The 7,126-nt window shown below is 36.9% G+C and overlaps 1 non-coding gene across 1 annotated transcript; it reads left to right on the top strand.

The window, feature by feature from the left end:
• Window positions 1-4,695: 4,695 nt before the first annotated feature.
• Window positions 4,696-4,767, top strand: TRNAR-CCU (transfer RNA arginine (anticodon CCU)). Its single transcript has one exon. It is a non-coding gene; the product is annotated as a tRNA-Arg (tRNA).
• The last annotated feature ends 2,359 nt before the right edge of the window (window positions 4,768-7,126 follow it).

Below are 7,126 nucleotides of genomic sequence, written 5' to 3'. Positions count from 1 at the left end.
AAATGATTATAACAGAGTACAATAGGCAGATTACAATAGGCAGTAGCACAAGGCTTCTGTAAACACGACATGTCACATCGTAAATCCTAAAACTCTAGGGAGTATTTACAGCGGGGAGGTAAAACGCTCAGAGAAACAGCTACACTGAAGTAATCAGATACAAATGATAATGCACCGCTGACATATTCTAAACTCTTCTGCCGCTGATTATATGAATATTCGATGCCCATAAACAATTCACGGGTTAGTAAGCACATACAACAGCTGCTTGGGTGCTGTCGAGACATTTGAGTCTGCCAAGCGGCTGTTTTGTGGAGCAGTTTACCTCCCTGTTTATTCTGTTATTTGTTTGATGTGGGATGTAACCAACTTATACAATCCGTCGGTTACGGCGTATAATGTCTACACACAAGTACTCTCTCTCTCTCTCTCTCTCTCTCTCTCTCTCTCTCTCTCTCTCTCTCTCACACACACACACACAGATATATATAATCTCGTATGTAAGAGCACAATTTAATTGCTGATTTTACGGTTCGGTTCCAGGTTTCCACTTCCTTTCAGATCGGTCGCCACTGCAAGGTCTCCATTTCTCAGAGACTCTTTCGAACAAACAAACGCGACTCGCATTATTTGGCCTTTCGAGCGAGTCAAAGCGTCCGGGGATCGTGACTGCCCTTTTCCATGGCTGACGGAACGGATCTCGAGGCCTCAACACTCAGACACCTGAGGAGGAGAGTTTCGAAACGTAAGCCGGAGATGCCCGCGGTCGAGACGACGTCAAGAGAATGGCGTTGTATTGCATCGAGGGAAGGGAAGGAGACGGATCAATGTTCCTCACAGACGACGTTATAACAAGGTATGGCATGGCGCTCCGTTATATCAAGGGAAGGAGGAATACAAACGTCCCTTGCAAATGACGTGATGACAACAAGGTCCCAAGGCGTGCGCTGTTAGGAAGTTAGTAACGGTGAAAGTACCTGAATATTAGGCATGGAGCAGGTGAGTCCCTTTGTGGCTAATCAAGAATGATAATGAATACATGAGATAACCCATCAGGAACTGTTATAGTCATTCTTTTGTGCTCATGGATGAAGATATCGGAAGATGATGTATGTACAGTCTGTTCAATGGTGTTCTATTGTGGCCTGTTCATTTCGTTCCCTTCTGTGCGAACGAGGTAACTCTGGCGCAGTTCGATAACGATTATGATAATAATGGTGATAATAGTGATGCTAATGATTGTGACCATAATGGTGTTCGGAGTAATGTTGATGATAATGATGATAATAATCATGATAATGATAATAGTCATGATGACGGAAATACTAGGCCGTTCTGTCGTAGCATCACAAGCGAGTCTCCGTGATGTCGCCGGGAAATCGTAAACAAACTCTCGCATTTTCTGGTAAATCGGAAGCTGATTTCAGGTCGATCCTTCGTGGCCGTAAACTGAAATAGAATCGGTTAAAGGTTTAGATCGACGTGATTACGATTACGAATTGGAAAAAAATCGATTATCATAATTACAAATGCATAGATAAATAGAAACATAAACGGATGGATAGACAGATAGGTAAACATAAATAGATAGATGGAGTGAATGATAAACATATAGACAGATGGACTGAATGATTGATAAGACCTATACAAAGAGATTAGCGGACAGACAGAGGCACAGACAGAGATTATAGTTTAATCAAATATTGAAATGAATTAATCATATAAACAAACTTGTAGGACACTATATCAGATATCCATAAACGCACATAATACACCCATCCGCACGTATAAGCATGCATGTCAACACATACTCTCTCAATGTTGATGTTACCTCATTGTTACTCTGATACAGAGTGATATTACAGAGGATACAGGCATGAGAGAGAGGAGAGAGAGAGAGAGGAGAGAGAGAGAGAGAGGAGAGAGAGAGAGAGAGGAGAGAGAGATCGAGAGGAGAGAGAGAGAGAGGAGAGAGAGAGAGAGATAGTGAGAGAGAGAGAGAGAGAGAGAGATAGGGAGAGAGATAGTGAGAGAGAGAGAGAGAGAGAGAGAGAGAGAGAGAGTGGAGAGTGGAGAGTGGAGAGAGAGAGAGTGGAGAGTGGAGAGTGGAGAGAGAGAGAGTGGAGAGTGGAGAGTGGAGAGAGAGAGAGTGGAGAGGAAAGAGAGAGAGAAAGAGAGAGAGAGAGAGAGAGAGAGAGAGAGAGAGAGAGAGAGAGAGAGAGAGAGAGAGAGAGAGAGAGATGCAGTAAACTGATTTGTGTGATAGATTTATGTTTCTCAAAGAACATTCCGAAAATCACATTGGATACAAAACACCGAAAACAGTCAGAAACCTTTTTTCAACTGAGAGCAAAAATCATGAAGAATAAAACACACAAACTCACAATTCTATGTATACAAAAACACATTGCCAACAAATCCCCAAATCATTCAAACACATAATTAATCCCAAGTGGCGTGGATTGTTCGACCGCCGCCTCCCACGCGAGAGGCCCGAGGTCGCTCTCAACCCAGGCCAAGTGGTACGTGGATCACGCAGGCGCTGCTCTATTTTTCTGATTATTTTAATTTTATTATTATTATTATTATTTTTTTTTATCACACTGACAGACTTTGAAACTTATCGTATTGATAATAGCACTAATACTCGTCTTAATGATACGAATGAATCGAGGGAATACATTCTTTCAGTCAACTCTGTGTGACTTTTATCCGGTTCGCCTTCGCCTGTTAATCATCTCTTCGCTCGTTGTAAATCCCCGTTTGTTGCATAAAGAGGCTACATAACTGATCCCTGTGCACTCTACGTCTATCGCTGTGCGTACATGTGTGCGTGTAATCTGCCTGCCCTTCCGGCGTCTCCCAGAAAGCGAAGTAAATAACAAACACGGTGATTGCCTTCTCTTGATGCTTCCTTTTTCTTTATATATTTTTGCTCGTTTATTTTCCTTTGGTTATTTGTACACACTTGTGAACATGCTTACGAAAATGTCTTTCACTGCTTGATCGATTTCTGAATACGTCTGAAATAATCTAAAGCGAATTTAACTTGGTGTTTGAAATGTTCTGGAATCCCCAGAAAAATCGTGGAGTGGCGTGAAACTCCTTTAACAGTATGTACTGAATAAATAGTCCTCTCTCTCTCCATATATATATACACGGTATATATATATATATATATATATATATATATATATATATATATATATATATATATATATATATATATATATATATATATATATATATATATATATATATATATATATATATATATATATATATATATATATATATGAACCGTATTCATGTTGACAACTGTAGAAAGGTATGAATGAGAACGAATATCTTCAGAATACAAGAGATGTATTTTACTGTTTCGATTTTATCGGTAAAACACATCTCTTGTATTGTGAAGATATTCGTTCTCATTCATACCTTTCCATATATATATACATACATGTATATATATATATATATATATATATATATATATATATATATATATATATATATATATATATATACATATACACATATATATACACACATATAATTCAATATGCATATACATACAGACGGAAATGTGGAAATGGGAAAGACATCGGGAGAGGAAAGGAAAGAGGAAACAAAGGAGGAAGATGAGGAGATGGGGGATAAGAAATGAAGAAGAGGAAGAAGAAGAAGAAGAAGAAGAAGAAGAAGAAGAAGAAGAAGAAGAAGAAGAAGAAGAAGAAGAGAGAGAGAGACAGAGACAGAGAGAGAGAGAGAGAGAGAGAGAGAGAGAGAGAGAGAGAGAGAGAGAGAGAGAGAGAGAGAGAGAGAGAGAAAGAGAGAGAGCAAAAGTTTATCTTCCGTTCCCTTTACATTTCATTTCTTTTCATTTCTTTTGTTTCTATCTCTTTCTCCGATGTTTACAATGCGTAGGAATATGAAGGAATTGGAGGTTTGACTTTGGATTTCTTGATTTGTTGGGTTGCTTGTTAGTGTTTATGCGCGTTTTCACGTTTGTTAAATTATTAATTTGAAAAGCAAGACTGGGAGGAGGAAGAAGAGGACGAACAAGTGATAAAGAGCAATGAATAAAAATCAAGACGGGGTAAGAAATGTGGAAGGAAAGAGGCAAAAAAAAGAAGTAAATTTTGTTTTTATTTTGCTTAGTGTTATCGTTCCACTTTACCTACTTCAGATAAAAAATACTTTTTCATAGGAGAGGAGACCATTTTTTTCCTTTTTTTTTACGCATTCTAATGGTATTGTCGATTTAGGGGTCTGTGAAGAGTATTGATAATAATGATAATGGTAACAGCAATGGGCATGATAAAAAATAAGTAAAAAAAAGCTAATATTCTATGTTTTTCCAGGATTTCTCTTTGTCTTAATACTTGATTGAGATAAAAAGGAAGACAGGTAGATATTTTCTTTTAAGTGGATATTTTCGGAAAGTAGTTATTTGAAGGAGCCAAGAAAAGGGGTATTTAACAGAGGTTGGTAACTTCATTTGAGTCTTCTACGGCTGGATAATACATCTTTAAGTGAAAGCACACACACACACACACACACACACACACACACACACACACACACACACACACACACACTCACACGTACGTACGTACGCAACATAATATGTGTAATACAAGAGTTCTCGTAAAAGCTATAATATAATTATAGTAAAGTCCATTATTATTATATGTTTCTGTGGTGTAGTGGTTAGCACAGTCGCCTCCTACGCGACAGACTCGGGTTCAATCCCCGACGGATACTAAAGAATGTGTTATTTTTTCATGATTTTTGTTTGTACTTTTATCTATTTATCTTCCGTTCCATTTATATTTCTGGCTTTGTTTCTGTCTCTTTCTTCGGTGTTTACAATGCGAAGGAATATGAAGAAATTAGGTGTGATTTTGGATTTTTTTATTTGCTTGGTTGTTTGTTTGTGTGTTGTCATATTAATATGAAAAGCAAAGACTGGGATGAGGAAGAAGAGGACGAACAAATGATGAAGAGAAAGAAATAAAAATCAAGAGGGAGTAGGAAAGGTGGAAGGAAGGAAAGAGGCAAAAAAAGAAGCAAATTTTGTTTTTATTATCTTGCTTAGTGTTATCTTCGTTCCACTTTGCCTACTTTAGATAAGAAATACTTTTTCATAGGAGAGGAGAATTATTATTATTTTCATTTATTTATAATTCTATTTATTTATTTATTTTTTGTTTTGTTTACAGTAGGTTAACTACCTATATATTTTGAAAGTTTTTGGTCACTAGTTCACAGTGGTATGAAATAAATGAATGCTTCTTTTGGTCCGTCACGAAATAACAGGAATTCGAATGAACACCAATGATTAGGAAATTATTGTTCATCGTTGACATGGAATGTTAACTAAAACTACTTTTAAGACGATCGTTGTATTAAATCTACAAAACGCTTCAGAGATTAAAGCTGATTTCCACTGATGTTCAGAAATAAGAATTTGTACTACTCGACATTTTAGGGATAGGCAGATGTTTTGGGAAGTCATTAAAAGGAGATATATAGATATATATACAAATAGATAGAGGGAGAACGGTTTTATAAGTGATATGTGATATATGATAAAGGATAAAATGATCAACCTACTTTGTACCATATATTCGATAAATTATCTACCGGGGATTACCAAGCGGATTATAATTGACGATTAAGTAGCAAAGTTCACACAGCTCAAAAGTCGGGACCTGCGCGCTATTCCACAGTTGGCTTGGAACAGTCTGGAACTCTGTAATCTATAAAGACGTGGAAGAATGTTAAATAAACAAAAAGATTGAATAAATACAATTAAAAACCACTAAGAAAATGAAAATGGGCCTACGTGTGATTCCACACTTGGCATGGAACAGTCTCGAACGAGGGACTTGGAAGCATGAATGAATTAATTTATCAGTGAGAGAGTCAGACAGACAGACGGGACAGACATAACACGGGTGAATGATAAATATAAAAAAGGGAGTAATGTATAAAAACGATGCTAATTACGTGGTGCATATTTATGGAGGATTTTAGGTCACTATAATTCTACTATATATACATACATACATATATATAAATAAACACACACACACACACACACACACACACATATATGTATGCATGTTGTCTATGTATATATCGAATGTACTGTATATGTAACCTTCTTTCTCTCTTTCTCTAGATATGCTTAAACACACACACATTTTATATATATATATATATATATATATATATATATATATATATATATATATATATATATATATATATATGTGTGTGTGTGTGTGTGTGTGTGTGTGTGTGTGTGTGTGTGTGTGTGTGTGTGTGTGTGTGTGTATCTGCAGTTGCATATACTGAATGTATATGTAACTCCCTCAACTCAATCGTTTCATTATTATTATTTTTGTTATTGTCGTTGTTGTTTTTGTTGTTTTATTCTTTATTATCAATCCTTTTTAGAAATGCTGAATCGCGTTAAATGAAATATCTGAAAATATACACATGAGAGTATAAATGTAAATGTATATATATATATGTGTGTGTGTATATATGGGTGTTTTATGTGAGTGTTTGAGTGTGTGTAAGAGTATGTGAGTGTTAGTGTGAGTGTACATGTGAATGTTTGTGTGCGAGTGGTTTAGAGATGTGTAACCAGGCGTTTTCCGAAGCCAGTGACCGGCAGGGAGTATCTGCAGGAATCCCGTGGGCCGCCATCCGCCTCCGAGACGCGGAGGTGAATCGCGGACCGAACGCTCATCCCGAAGTAGCCCCCCACTTCCACCCCAGCCTGGAACCCCCCAAGGCACCCGCGTTTAACATCCGCGTTTAACATCCGCGTAAAAAAAAAATAATAATAATAATAAAAAAAATAAAAAAAATAACAATCTGATTATAACCCACGCTACCAAAAACGTAACTTCCTGAAGAAAAGAAGAGAAAGGGAGACGAGAAGGGAAGAAAGGCTGAGAATAAAGCAAAAAGAGAGTAAAGGAAGTAGTAAGGAAAGAGAAGGAAACAAAGCATATCTAAGGAGAAAGACTGAGAGATGAAAGACAGCAGATTAAAAGGAAGAAAAACGAGAAAGAAAATAAGAAAGGAAAGGGAATAAGAGATAGAG

The sequence above is a fragment of the Penaeus vannamei genome, chromosome 10, assembly GCF_042767895.1.
Source record: "Penaeus vannamei isolate JL-2024 chromosome 10, ASM4276789v1, whole genome shotgun sequence".
NCBI classification, from domain to species: Eukaryota; Metazoa; Arthropoda; class Malacostraca; order Decapoda; family Penaeidae; genus Penaeus; species Penaeus vannamei.
The sequence above is the reverse complement of the archived record's forward strand: the minus strand, read 5'-3'. Positions and strand labels throughout refer to the sequence as shown.